This window comes from Juglans regia, chromosome 12 (assembly GCF_001411555.2).
Source record: "Juglans regia cultivar Chandler chromosome 12, Walnut 2.0, whole genome shotgun sequence".
In the NCBI taxonomy this organism is placed as follows: domain Eukaryota; kingdom Viridiplantae; phylum Streptophyta; class Magnoliopsida; order Fagales; family Juglandaceae; genus Juglans; species Juglans regia.
The window spans coordinates 2,557,180-2,572,151 of NC_049912.1; the positions used below are offsets into that span (position 1 = coordinate 2,557,180).

Genomic DNA, 14,972 nt, shown 5'->3' on the forward strand with positions numbered 1-14,972 from the left:
TTCTGATCTAGGCCAAAATAATTCCATGCGGCTTTGAGAATATTGGTGCTCGTTAATTTGTTTGAAGTTTGAACACGATCAACCTAGTTAACGATGTATCATAATATATATATATATTTATATATATATTTGTATGTATATATGTATTTATAGGCTAATTATATGGGCCTAACGGGTGAAAATTACCCCATTTTGAATCTAGACCAATAATTTCATATCCAATCCTATCTGCTCAATACAAAAAAATAACCTTCTTTTTAACTGTAATAAAATTGGGTCTGTGGTCCAAACTTATAAACGACTAAATAATTTGGGTCTAGACTTTACATAAATAAAGTTAGAGAAGTTTACCAATGTCAAATTGAAATTGGAGAAACCTAAGTTTCACTCGAGAAACAACTAACGTTGAAGCCACAACCAATATATTAGGAATGTTTAGAGAATGAGATGAGTTGAGAAATATAAAAATAGTAGTGAAATAGTTTGTGAATAATAGTAAAATTGTTTAAATGATGTGTTTTATGAGATTTTAGAAAAATAAATGAGAAAAAGTTGAATAAAAATGTTATAAAATTAAAATATTGTTAAAACATAATTTTTTAATGAGAAACACTACTCCCACCGAATTTTTCTACCGAATTGTTTTCTACTCTTTTTTTTTTACTTTATACTTAATGGTTAAGAAAATATTTTATAACAATTTTATAATTTTTTTTTTAAAATGTGTAAAGTGATTAAAAAAATGTATGAAAAAAAATGAAAAAATTACATACACTATTCGGTACCGAAGTTTTGATGGGAGTAGCACTGCTATTTTTTAATATTATATTTGTTTTGAGATTTAAAAAAGTTAAATTTTTTTTGTATTTTATTTAAAAATTTGAGAAAATTATAATGATTAGTTTGAAAAAGTTGTAATGGATAGTTTGAAATTGTTTGTTTTGAGTAGGGGTGTAACCGGTCCGGTTTTGGACAAAATCTACTACTGAACCGGTATATACCGGTTTTACATTTTTCAAAACCGATTACGCCCCGATTATTCTCCTAAACTGGTACCTCCAGTTTTACCGGTTTTTGATCTGATCCGGTCCACTTTTTCGGTTTTTTTTAAATGTAAAAAATATATAATAAAGTATTATTTTTTATGATAAAATGTTATTAATAATTTAATATATATATATATATTATGTTTAAAGCATATGATCAATTAAATTTTCATCTTTAAAATTAAAATTTTATTTTATATATAATTATATATTAAAAATGTTATTAAAAATTTAATATATAATTATATATTATATATATAAATATTTTGTATAATATATAAAATTAATTTATATATATATATATTTTTCCAACCGGTCCAGTTCAGTTCGATCCGATCTCGAAAACTACGGAACCGAAACTGTATTCCTAAGATGAGATGAAATGAAAAACATTACCGAACATCCCTTAAGATGAATTCCTTATGCGTATTCCTACCAACTCAGAGAGTACAACTGCTATTGTTCAAATATAATCATCTTTGTGGCTCCTGTTCTGCAAGTCTCTGTGCTGTTGGTTTTACCCTGCCCGGTAACGGATCCTTGAATATTCTCAGGTTCCGATTGTCGACAAAAAAATTAGCTGAGTTATTTTTTCCTTCCCCCAGTAGGTAAGGCAATAAGTTTTGCAAAGTCAATATTTTTCCACCGCAACGCACATTTCGTGTCATTGCCACGCGGGTTCAAGTGCCTGAATAGCATATCAAGCAAATATGATCGTCGGTGTCGTCACTGCCAGACCATTCGCTAGGATACTAGCCACAATGTCGTCATGTTCTACATACCACTTAAAAACATATGATTTTACTCTTTAGTCTCGTTTCTAAGTGGTCGGGCTGTTTTATTGAAGAGTATCAACTCTCCTTTGATGAGCTGCCACGTTAGAAATCACATAAAAGTGAGAATACATACAACCACACACAATAGAAAAGAGCTAGGCCACTACCAGCCCCTCCCTTTTGAAACTCATCTCACTACTGCTCCTCCCTTTCATCTCTTCCGTTTCTTTGCACCGCCGCCCAAGAGCAAAGCTAGTGCCTAATTCTTTTGTGTACCAAATTCTCCAAAATACAACAAACATCTATGACTCATATCTTTTGATCAACTACAATCAGAAATTATTTTCTCTACAATTAGAATTTCGAGAACCCACAACACTTAAGAAAAAAATTACTAAAGAAAATGCACAAAAAACTAAACTTTGGTAAGAAAACAAAACAAAACAAAAATATGCATATTCAGAAGGCTTGTGAATAAGTTTGAAGACAGATCGGATGCAACATAAAAGAATTAAGCAATAAGGAAAATGCAATTTGGAAGCCATGGCAAACACACACATACATAGAGAGAACTAGCGTTAACCCACCCCCAAAGCCCCACCGTGCCCTACCACCCCTTGCCACAGAATAAAAAAAAAAAAAAAGGTTGCACCATGAGACAACCAAACACCTCCTAACACCGCCACCGATAGCACCTAGCACCATCGCAACATAGAAATCTCATTATTTTCATACCAAAAAAACAAAGCTCAGATATGCAATAACACCTCCGACTGCATTTTCTCTATTGTTAAAGGGAAGCATATCACTACCATTTTCTTAGATTTGCAATGCTCAGCTCATCTCCATTTTCTCGTCGTCGTTGACTCGAGTGCTGGTGTGCCTCTCTCGGGATCCGTCGCCGTCGAACCCAGTTGCACCTCCATCAATCTCCACCTATTCCCAACTCGCAAGGGCCGAAAAACGTCAGTGTGAGGGTTTGCCTTCAATTGCAAGAGGGGGGAGAAGGGTCTGCGTTGGTTGCAGGGGGGGAAGGATTTGGTGGGGGTGATTGTGAGGGGATGAATTTTGAATCGGCTGATGTGTGGTCACACTGAAATTAAGTTGTGAAGCCTACGTGGCAATCAACTATTGGATGGCTGTTATTTGTGGGTTATTAGTCCAACCAGTTATAAGGTATTCTCTTTACTCTTTTATCAGAAATATGAGGATAAAAGAGTAAAATCATATGTTTTTAAGTGGTGTGCAGGGTGTGGAGTTTCTGTGTACAATGAGAAAGAATCCTGCCAACCGGCTGCTTGACTTCTTCCACTGGTTTTGCCCACTTGACATTGCCATGTCATGTATCCACCACTTGGATCAATTATTTAAACAAAATATGTCTGATTGTTTGAGAGGCAAAACCCTAAATTCAATTTATGTAGATCCTCCATGATCGAGTTCCATCGATTTTTGTAGAGCCAGCCTTCCAGTTTTCTGGCCACCGTCCATCACTGTTATCTTTGTGCCAGCCGAAATAGTCAACCACTAGTAGCTTTCTTTTATATGATTAGCTTCTATTTTTGTTTTACTTAGATGTACTTGAGAATAGCACCTACAACCTTGAACACTTTTCATATGAAGTGTTTACTCAGCCAGAATCGATGGGAGGTAGCTTTAGACAGTTTTGAACGAGGACTCAGTTGGGACTCTTTTCTGCTAGGGTTTCTCACGTTGGGGTTGTTTTCCCTTTTGCCCTTCAACTGTCTAATGCTTCTTTTTGTCATCCAATACAACCAGCCTTTAAAGTATACTGAGATCTGCTTCTGATGCTCCTTATTTTATCATGCAAGGAATAACATTAATCAGTTCTAAAAATACAGATTCACTAAACGACATAACTCCAATTTACAAATCACAATTCATCCATAATACTTAGGCCCTGTATGTTTGCAAGACTCAGCTGAGATCAACTAAGTTTAGTCTAATTTTAAGTTGAATCTAATATTTAAACACCCAACTCTCAAATTACTAAACTCATCTCAACTCAAAACTTCCTTACACGTGAGGTTTACAACCTTTTTCAACTCAACACATCTTTATACATGAGATCCACAACCTTTTTCAATTTCTCATAAATAGTATTAAACTCATCTTAACATCCAAACACATCTAAACTCATTTTAGATAGGCTCCACATAACTCACTCTACTTACTCAACTCACTCCACTTACTCAACTCACTACTATTCATAAAGAGCTCAACTCAACATCCAAACACAGTCTTAATATATAAAACTTTCATGACATTTCAGATTTCACAAATCTTTTATAAAATGGAAAACAAATGAGCAAGTCCCAGATGTGCATTCGGTAGTTTCAAACTTCATAGCCCTGTCTATTTGGCAGTTTAGAAAGCCTACAAATTTCAGTGAATTTCCTCCAAACACCGTACAAAAACTACAAAGTTATAGGGCCCGTGAGCTTTTGTGTCGAGGAAATGGGGAACAATATTAAATAGAGAGAGCTCCTAATGAAGAAATTTCTGTCGTGATCATTATTTGGTCTCTAGACCTTCCTTCAAGCTAACTTAAAGATCTCAGAGTATTGGTATTGGATTAGCCAAATACCTTTTCATCTTCAAATTTAGTAAATATCATTTATATTTACTCCACATTGAATTAGCTAAATTGTTTTCATCCAAACTATAAACTACAGTAAATCTATTCTTCTTTTCAAATATGAAAAGAACTATAGCAAGTCTAAAAGTATTTTTTGCGATTATTATATTATAGATATGAGATTTTTATTCATATGAGATTTTACCATCTATATACATATGAGATTATTATATTATAGATTGTTGGATTGTAAAAATGAAAATGAATATGATTTGTTGGAGATTATTGAAGATTATGAAAAAGAATATAAATAATAAAAAATAATAATATTTTATTATTATAGAGAGTGTGATGACTAATCCAATATAGACTTCAAGTTTTGAATGATTAGCTAAAGGTGAAAAAGCTACATATTAGTCAAAATTTGAAGAATAGAATGGCCAATCCAATGCTAATCCTCTCAGAGCATGTACAGCAAAAATAAATAAATTTACATTGAGGCGAGAAGTAAGTGTTGAAAAAAAAAAATTTCAAACCTTACATTTAACATTTATTTTGTGTTTGTATTTACGAAAATAGTGAATAGTAAAGTTAACTGAAAGTATTTTTTTTAAAAGTGATGCATTATTTTTAGAATTAATAAAAATGGTAGCATCTATTTCTCGGTCATTGAAACGAGTGGGTGATTACTGAGTAGACGAAATTTCTGTACTTAGTGAGTTTTGACTCAGGCTTTGTTTTTCTCTTGTAGTTGCGTTGATGAAATTGTCCAACTTTGCAAATTTTTATAGAGTTATTTGATTATGTAAAAACATTATTCATTGGACATTATCATCAATTTATATATCTGACGTTCACTGATCTCGAAACTCAAAATTTGTTTAAATATTTGATTGGACATGGAAAATCGCAATTGTTACTAACACTGGGCCTATAAAACTGACAAGTATAATAAAATGCTAATCCACTTTTTGTGCCTATCTTAAGAAATTGATCCTATCATCACCTTGTGAGCACTTTGCTTTTGGTAGTGCTTGCCTGGTGACGAGTACTTTGTCTCCCGTGGTGTTGCCTAGGGAGTGAGCACTTGACATCTCTTCATGCTCGCTTAGGATACGAGTACTTTGCCCCACTTTGCCCCACTGATACTTGCTGGGAGCGAGCACATTACTTCATGTATTGCTCACAAGGAGGAAAGCACTTTCTCCCCTTATTGCTCACTCGGAGGCGAGCACTTTGACTCTTGTGGTACTATCCTCGGGGTGAGCACCTTACTTCTTGTATTGCTCACCTGGGGGTGAAAACTTTTGGCTCTCAAGGTGCTTACCTATGGTATGAGCACTTTTGGTGCTCGCCTATGGTACGAATACTTTGTGGTCCATGGTGCTCGCTAGGGAGCGAACATTTTGCCTCGCATAGGTGCTTGCATGGGGTATGAGCGCTTTGCCACCTATGGTGCTTGCCAAGGGTGAGAACTTTGCCCTCATATTGCTTGACTGGGGACGAGAACTTTGCTCCTGTGGTACTCACCTTGGCATGAGCACTTTGCTTCGATATTGCTCGCTTGGGCCAAACGCTTCGATACTTCCCCATGATGCTTGCCTACTTTGCTCCTGTGGTACTCACCTTGGCACGAGCACCTTGCTTTGGTATTGCTCACCTGGGCCAAACACTTCGATACTTCCCCATGATGCTCGCCTACAGTACAAGCTCTTTCTTTGGTATTGTTCACCTTTGGGCGAACAATTTACTTCCATATTGCTCAACTAGGGGGCGAGCACTTTGCCCACCATAGAACTGACCTCGAGGCGAGCTCATTGCTTCAGTATTTCTCGCCCTGGGCCAAACACTTTACTTTCGTATTGCTTGACTAGGGACAATAACTTTACCCCCATGATACTCATCTTGGGGCGAGCTCTTCGCTTCAATATTGCTCTCCTGGGGGCGATCACTTTGCCTCCCATCATTCTCAACTACGGTACGAGCACTTCACTTCCCATTATGCTCATGGTATGATCACTTTCCATGTCTCTATTGCTCGTAAAAGTGCTCGCATGGGATATGAGCGCTTTAGCTTTACTCACTGTGGTGCTCGACTCAGAGCGAGCATTTTACTTTCCATATGGCTTGCTTAGGGTAGAGCGTTTTGGCTCTTGTTGTGCTCGCCTACGATATGAGCTCTATCCCTTTCCACGTTCATTGCCAAGGTACTAGCCCTGGTGAGCACTTTATCTCTCCATTTCTTCATTTCACTAGCTGAGGTGGCAAATGTTTTGCTTCATGTAGTGCTTGCCTTGGGTGGCAAGCACTTTGTAATCCTTGGCGCTCTCCCTTTTGCTCACTTAGGGCAAGCCCTTTCCGTTCCCATGTTGCTCACCAAAGTGGTGAGCTCTTTGCCTTCCTTGATCCATGCTGAGGTAGCAAGCAAGTTTGTTCTTCATTATGCTCGCTAGGGGGGACAGGTTCTTTCCCTCTTCATGATGCTTGTGGTGGTGGCAATGCTCATCTTGGTAGCGAGCACTTTGACTCCTTTGAGGAATCAAGCACGTACTTTGCATGTACGATTCCTAGCTAGTTTATGAAGACGAACAACATTTGTTATGGTAGTGTGTGTTGAAGGTCAGAAGAAGATTTTTTTTTTTTTTTTAAAGTTAAAACATGACTAGAACAATATTATGTATAATTTATATCAATGATCTAAAAATAAAAAAGAAAGAGACAAATGGGAATTTTAAATAAAGATGAGTAAATTAGAGGTGTTTGGTATTCAAGAATTTTGGTTCGTTTGTTTTCGCAAATGAGATGAGATGAGTTGGAATTAAAATTAAAAAATTGAATAAAGTATTGTTAGAATATATTTTTTAATATTATTTTTGTTTTGAGATTCGAAAAAGTTGAATTGTTTATTTTATTTTGTATTGAAAGTTGAGAAAGTTGTAATGATTAAATGAGATGAGATGTTTTCTGAAAACAAATGAGCCTAATTTCATCATTTACTTATATATTTCGTGAAAAATTCAAGTGACAAGCAATCTTCATAATAATAATAATAAAAAAAAAGATAAACTTTTACAAAAACTTTAGGGTGCGTTTGGATGTTGAATTGAGTTGAGTTGAAATGATAAATATTGTTAAAATATTATTTTTAAATATTATTATTATTTTAGAATTTGAAAAAATTAAATTATTTATTATATTTTATGTTAAAATTTAAAAAAATTATAATGATGAATTGAGATGAGTTGAATTTAGTTTAGTTTCCAAACGTACCCTTATTTTCACCGATTCCACTCCCCAAAACACAATTTTTTTTATACAATAAGTTTTTAATTTTTTTTTATCAATTTGTACACATTCCAATATAAATTGCTTCTCCAAAACTATTAATTACAAAAATCTTTGCTCATCAAGCATGTCTCACATGTTTAATATAAACAATTAGAGAAATAGATATTTATGTGACAAGATATGAAAAGAGAAAAAATATTTATAATTATGAATTATATAAATATTGAATAATCGTTTTTAAAAGAATAAATAAAATAAGAGATTTATATAAAAAATAATAAATTTTTAATAATAAAATTTACTTTTTAAAATAATAATTATATTCTCCATAATTATATATAAAATTACTCGTATAAAAATTCAATTTAGAATACCAGCAAGAATGAGCTGTTTCACGAGGTCGTCAATTCCAAGATGAATTTCTACCGTTGATTCTGAAGTCATTGTCCTATCTCAACCGTCCTTTGCATTATATATTCCGATTAGTGATCACCAACGAGTGGACTGAAAGATCCTCGAGTTTATTTCAAGCAGGAAAGGCGCCTGGCAATTTCCCTGGCCTTCTTCGAATGCCTCTTGTTCTCATGGGCGCCTCCCTTTTTTGGTCTCTCCATTGCAGATCTCTTTCTCGAGGCTTCCCTGCCTTGCTTTTTGTTCTAGAATTCTACTCACCGATGGCCGCCTCAAGAGTTTGAAAGGATTTGAGTCTTTAGAAATTCTTATTTGACCGTCGCTAGATCGAGGGACTTCTTTCTGAGAGATCTACTTGAAGGTTTGGATGCGAATTTCACCCTCTGCTAGTGATAGTTCTTTTTATTTTGGCATCGCTTCGTAATTAATAAAGATCTCTTTTTGGCCTTTTATTTTTTTTTCTAGATCTTTCAAATAACCGCTTCGTTTTTGTGGGATCTGATGCCGTATCAATTATAGGGTTTGTTCATTGATTGATTTTCCTTGACTGAAATCTCTCTCCTATGGAATGTTTCGTTGCGGGGATTTAATTTAATTTTATTTTGTGGCAGGCATGGCGTTGAAACTGCCTTTGAACCGGGACTCCGGAGCCGATACACAGGTTCGCAGTCTCAGAGTTAATGATTTCACGGGAAGGCTTACTGGTCGACGCGTAGGTGCTGCATCTATTAATGATCTCAGAGTTCATGATTGCTGGAGATGTTGTTGTTAAGATCAATTGTGGCAGGTCGTTCCATGTATCTTGTTGATGTAAATGGATGCATAGGACGGAAAGGCCCGAGTCTGAGTGTGGCTTATGAGTCCTGATCCATCTTTGTCATCCGACCTTTGCCATGACAGGTGCGCTTGCATGGCAGGTCACAAAAAAGCATAATAAAAAAAGTTATACGTTTTTTGGTTTGAGGGGGAGATCGCACGGGAGTTTGCCCGGGATCTCCCCACCGGTGTGTGCCGTTTCCCTGTGCTGCTTTTTCTGTGTTCATTTATATTTTTGCTCGCGACGCCCATGGTTGCCTACCAGAAGAAAAGGGTAAGCTGAGCTACACCAGCAACGTTACAACTCATACACTAGCAATTCACATGGATTTTGAGGTATACTCTTTATTTCATATTTTCCCTTTGTTTGCATTTGAGACGTATGGGCCACTCAATATATTAAATTCATTCAACAACAGATTTTAAAAGTACAGACAAACTATAGGTCCATTCCGTTAATCATATAACTATTCTTGTTGCTCAATAAAATTAAATTTGAAAAATAGAAAAGATAAATCTTAATGATTGTCTGTTGGAAATCTTGTCGTTGGCGTTCGTCAAATCAACTGTGTGCTTCAATGGTAAAGTTTTGTGTTTTGTATATGCAAAAGATCGCTACAATTTTTGCCCAAATAGGACGGAACAAAGTAGTTCAGTTGTATGCTGTAGGTGTTGATTCTTTGGTACCCGATGCCTCAAGTATAATAAAAGGAATCATTAAAAGTATATGTTCATTATCAACGGACTTCAGGTATTTCAGTGGCTGCGATTACTTTCTATGAATATAATTAAGGGCTCAATGGAATAGTTCACTACTTGCATATCACAAGATGCCATAGTTTCTTGATGGCATCCCAACTCTGTTTCTAATTAAGGGTTCAATGGCTGCAATTCCTGTAAGTTCTAGGAAAATATTCAGTTATAATGTTGCAATGTTTCCCTCGTAATTCTTGGTTTTGGTTTGGCCAATGATTATCTATTGCTTGTGCTCTTTGTAGCGAATATGAAATTGGAGCTTGTAAGGCAAATTTTATGCCAGTATGTATTGGAATCAAATGGTTTGTATATCAGTATATCTTCGAGGCAAATTGTATGCCAGTATGTCTTGGAATGAAATGGTTGCTTGATTTCATCTATTGTATTAGCAGTTTTTGATCTTTCAACAATTGTATTTGTATGGAGTCGTTTGGTCATTTGAAGTGCTTGTGGCGAGCCTATGTTCTCCTGTCTTATTGATATTTCGACCCCTAGCTGATGGTGTGGAAAGGTTTCATGCAGCATTGAAGTTATTGGTATCAAACAGGACTCGTGAAAGTTACAGTTGGCAGTTTAGTTTTATTTTTTGGTCTGCTGTTATAAATGATAGTTTGAATGAATATTCTTTCACCAAGCAAGCATTGTACAAGTCCGAGACTGGAAAACTTGCTTAGGAAAAATGACTGAACTCATGTCAATCTACCAACGACTGCCAGGCATTTGATTCATTGGTTAAAGGAAATGGTATGGTCCTGTTGTTTTTTTTTATATTTTTGAATGAAATGGTAACTGTCTTACGATTATCGTACAAGTTATTTTATAAAAAATACTCGATTGGAGGGTTCGAAAGAGTGACCGAAGAGCTTTCAACTTTGGGAATCGGTCAGAGTTACAAGCTGGGCGTCGATGGGAGGGGATTAACAAGAACTCAGTTTTCGGTACGTGAGATGGATGCTGTACACTGGATGGATCACGAAGTAAACACCGAAAACAGAGATGCATGACGGCTGGAATCTGGTAAAAATTTTAATTTCTTGTTTTACGAAAGAATTACATCACTCATTGATAACCTATTCGGGGAGGATGAACTAACGGTATACGTACAATTCATCATATTAACTTCTATCATCCCATGACGTGGCATTAGATGATAGGTTTATAAGTAAATTATAATAAATAATCTCTAATCATCTAATGACACATCATAGCATTACTTTTTTTTTTTTTTTTTTTTTTTTTACCATTTTGCTTTTTTAAAAAATTTCAGAACATAAACTTTTCGTATAATTTAAAAAAAAAAAATAATCAATTAATGTAATCATGTAATTTAATTAATAAATTTAATTTTATTAAAATTGAACTCCTTTTGTTTTGAGTCAGAAAGAAAGAGGCGCTTTTATTATATTGGTTGATTGAATTTTTTGTTTTTAAGATTATACAAAAATGTAATGTTTTGAAATTTTTAATCTAGATTCAAAGAGTAAAAAGAAAAAATAAATTGAATAGTAAAATAGTAATAAATTAAGTGTAAAATTTATATAAAATGATGTTATTTTTATAAATTATTTTATAAAATATCTCATTTAAAATATAATTATATAAAAATTGTAAAAAATAATTTTAAGTATCATTTTCTACTCAGGATAGCTAAGCTTTTCTTTTTAACAAAAGTGTAATGCTATATATAATTTTTTTGAAAAATAATGAAGTTTATTATTAAAAAATTAATTTTTTAAAATAGATCTCGTATTTATTTATTTTTTTAAAAAAATTATACGATATTTACACATTTCGATTGTAAATGTCATTTCTGAAAGTGTCATTCCCTTTGCCTCCGAGTGCAAATGGGTATTGTTTTTTATTTATTTATTAAACGTACTAGGTTTGATTGGCCACTGTTCTTCTTTCCTTATTCCATAGGAGTGAGGTAAAATATTTATTGGTTTAAGATTGAATGAGAACCTACGAGTCAAATATCCTCCCGATCAAGAGGAATCTTTTTGGGCTGTTTTCTCATAAATCATAATCTTCAAAATGCTGAAAAATACTTGTGAGATCTGGAAGCTCGAAATGGTACAGAGCGCTCGAGCCCGGGGGGCTTGAGAGGATGGTGGTTCAAGTCCACCCGGATCTGAATGCTTTCGCCTAGTTCGGTTTTACAGTCCTTTTCATTTTATCTTATTTTATATCATTTTATCTTAACATTTAAATATTATTTAAATATAAATACTTCATCATCTCTCACATTACATATTACATTTGTTTTTATTTATTTATTTTGGCTTTAATTTTGTTAAACTAATTGAGTTCTTCTACTCATTGTCCCTACACTACATACTTGATAAGAAAAAAAAAATAAAAAGATAAAAAATCATGTATAGTGTTTTTAGAGATGATTAGTATAATTTTTTTAATAATATTGTTTTCATAAGTGAGCTATTTTTGTAAAATAATTTATAAAATAATATCATTTTAGAAATATCTTCTGTTCAAGAAAATTTTTCTTACTAATATTGAGGATGAGGGGAGGTGGACTTTTGCGGGTGTGTATAGACCCAATGTGGATAGTGATAGAAGCTCTTTGTCGGAGGAATTGACGGGTCTGTATTCTTTATGGGATTTACCTTGGATTTTTTATGATGATTTCAACATTGTTGGGTTCCCTAGTGACTATAATTGGTCCACTAGTCAAGGGTGGTCAATGTTGGATAGATTTCTAGTATCTTCTTCGTGTTTTCGGATCTATATAAAAAAAGGTTGTCATGGGTATGTTCCGATCATTTTCCAATTTTTCTTTATTGTGGTGGCATTCATGAGGTTAGGCATTCTTTCAAATTTGAGAATATGTGGGTGGAAGTTGAAGGATTTGTGGAGAAGCTTATTCTTTTGACGGTACTCCTAGTTTCATAGTGGCGGGCAAACTTAAAGCTTTAAAAGTTGATTTAAAGAAGTGGAATGAAGAAGTATTTAGATACGCGATAATGCGAAAAAATATTCTTTGGGATGAGTTGCAAGCATTGGAGGAAGGGGACGTTAATGAGGATTCTTTGTTAAGGACGAATGTGGTGGTGACCGAAATTGTGAAAGTTTTGTTAATGTGAGAAATATATTGGAGGCAAAAATCAAGTACGCTTCGATTGAAGGAGGGAGATAAATGCACTAAGTTCTTTTACATGGTGGCTAATTCTCATAGGCGCAACAACGCTATTAAAGTCCTCCATTCATGCTTAAATGTGTTACATTCTCCCAAAGAGATTCAAGATCATAATATGCAGTACTATGAGGATCTCCTAGTTGAAAAAGTAGAATGACGCCCCAAACTTGATAGTTTAATTTTTGACTAGCTAGATTCGGATGTAGCAAGTTGGTTGGAGATGTCGTTTGTTAAAGAGAAGGTACATCTAGTGGTGAGAGGTATGTGCAAAGATAAAGCCCTAGGCTCATATAGTTTTTCTATGGTTTTCTTTCAAGAGTGAAGGAGAAAATGATGCAGTTTTTCCATATTTTTCATTCTAATATTAAGTTTGAAAAGTCATTAAACGCTATTTTCATTACTCTTATTCCAAAGATAGTTGGTGACCATGATTTGAAAGACTTCCGGCCTATTAGCTTAGTAGGTGGTATCTACAAAATCATATCAAAGGTGTTAGCTAATCGTATGAGTTTGGTGATGAATAAACTCATTTCCAAACTTTAAAATGCTTTCGTTTGGAGTTAGCAAATTTTGAATTTAGTTTTGATAGCAAATGAGTGTTTGGATAAACGGTTAAGAGAAGGCATTCTAGATGGTCCTTTGCAAGCTAGACATGGAAAATGTTTATGGACATGTGTGTTGGAACTTCCTATTTTATATGCTAAGGAGATGTGGCTTTGGGGACAAGTGGTGCGAATGGATCAAATATTGTGTTTCGACCACTGGGTTTTCAGTTTTAGTTAACAAAAAATCTTGTGATTTTTTTCAGACTTCAAGGGGCTTGCGACCAGGGAATCCTCTATCACATTTCCTCTTTGTTTTAGTAATCGAGCCATTGAGTCGCATGAAGGAGGCTGTCGTAAGGGGGGGATTTCTTGCTGGTTTTCGGTGGGCAACAATAGTAATAGTGTCGGTTCCATTTCTCACTTACTATTCGCGGATGATACGCTCATCTTTTGTGATGTTGTTAGTGACCAAATTCAAGCTCTAAATGAACTTTAGTATTAGTTTTTGATATGTAGTAGTGTCCTTTTATTCTAAATGGACATAAATGTTTGGTTGTGTTTTTATTTCACAGATGTATTTATGCAGAAGTTGGCGTTCTTTTAGGCGTGTTGTTATTGGCATTCTCTATTTCTTTCATATATTGAAAGAAGAATTCCATTTATAAATCAGCGTGGATAACACATACAATGTTTACATGACATAATTTAATTTGGAAGAGAAATTTTAAACTTTGAATCTTACACAACTGCTCGAGAATAATAGAATAACTCGCATAAGAAAATTTATTTTCAATGTTGAATTCTGTCATGGTTACTTTTAATGTTATTTTTTTGTTATTTCATTATGATCATTAGTATAATCTGTATAATAAGTAAGGAATTATTTTATTTCAAAGAGTATATAAACGAAAGAAAAGTCACAATCCATATATATTTTTGTTCCTTGTAATTCCTTAATTATTAAGCATTTTGTATCAAACAGTCCTATTTCCAAAGAAAACAAAATATATTTGAGATAGATAAATAATTTATATAAGATGTTTAGGAGTAAATTAAGATATCATATTCTTAAGATTTTTATGTGTACCCCTAGGGCTTAGCTCAAGTGTTGAAGGTCTTGGTCTTCTTCAAGGTCTAAGGTTCAACACCATATGGGTGCAAACAATCATTTGGGGCTATATTCCTTGGTGAAAAGTCAGCGATTTAACCAGTTTCGTGTAGGAAAACTTTTGAGGGTGTTGTGCATGGGATTGAGATTTACTCTGCAGGGGTGGGTTCGAAGGGTCTCTGCCTTGGAGAGGTTTCCTGACTTAAAAAAAATAAAAAATTTATCTAATTACAGTCATTCTTAAGAATTGGTTTCATCACATTTTCAGGTTTTAAATATCACAGTTTTGAAATTGTCGATGTTGAAATAAATAATGGATTTCTAATCAAACACTCACATGCATTAAAATATGGGATTCTTAATCCTATTTTTTAATTAGCCTTGATCCGATTTATTTTTTTTCAAAAATTAAAGAGGGAAACTGATAAAATGACTTAATTGCAATATTTTATTATTATCATTAATCAATATTG

General features: G+C 34.1%; 1 long non-coding RNA gene across 2 annotated transcripts; it reads left to right on the forward strand.

The window, feature by feature from the left end:
• The first annotated feature begins 8,211 nt into the window (after positions 1-8,211).
• On the forward strand, positions 8,212-13,998 carry LOC108997532. 2 transcript variants are annotated; one of them, XR_001997164.2, is made up of 4 exons: positions 8,213-8,481; positions 8,586-8,640; positions 8,732-10,709; positions 13,655-13,998. It is a non-coding gene; the product is annotated as an uncharacterized LOC108997532 (long non-coding RNA). The 2 variants fall into 2 exon arrangements; XR_004797794.1 differs by lacking the exon at positions 8,586-8,640 and having other exon boundaries at positions 8,212-8,481.
• Positions 13,999-14,972: the final 974 nt, after the last annotated feature.